Here is a 719-nt window from a genome sequence, read left to right on the forward strand (position 1 = left end):
GTCTCTGTGATCTGTTGACTGTAATACCACATGTAATTCTTTTAAGTAATAAACAGCCATGAGGAAGAGTGGTGGAGAGTTCCTTACTGAATGGAGAGAGTTCACGTGGGGTTTGCAGAGGGCCCCTGGTTCTGGGCCTTAGAACACTGAGGAAATGAATGCTGTGTGAACAATGCAGCTGTAACAAACACTGGATCAAATTCAAACTGAGTGCCTACGCGAGCGGGCGCCACACCCGTGCTGCACTAGTCCGAGTACAGAACCACACGCAGCCCTCCACTGCCAGGCTCCAGGAAGGCAAGTCCCCTGGAGGTCCAACTGCAGCGGCTGGGTAACAGTATTGTCACTCGTGCCCTTCTTAAGGGTCTGCTGGGTTTCCTTGCCGGTTTCCTAGTTCTAGCCCCATAGCCTGGCACACATCTGTCTTCAGGTGACCCTTTTGTACACACCTGGCTGTTGGTTAATCATTAGACTTGTAGAATAGGAACATGGAAGGCACCATGGGAATAACTTACATCAACACTCTCCTTCACTCATCAGTATTTTAAAGGGACAATCAGGCCTGATAACAATTCTGAGGCTTCTAATTCATTCTGAATCCAGGATAATCCCAATCCAAAAAAGGCTGGAATTCTGAGAACTGTGGCTGATTATAAGACATGACATTTGCTTCCTGAGCAGGCTGAACAATTTCTTTCTTCCTTTCCTTTCCTCTTCCT

This window comes from Otolemur garnettii, unplaced genomic scaffold (genome assembly GCF_000181295.1).
Source record: "Otolemur garnettii isolate 467f Iridium unplaced genomic scaffold, OtoGar3 scaffold00039, whole genome shotgun sequence".
NCBI classification, from domain to species: Eukaryota; Metazoa; Chordata; class Mammalia; order Primates; family Galagidae; genus Otolemur; species Otolemur garnettii.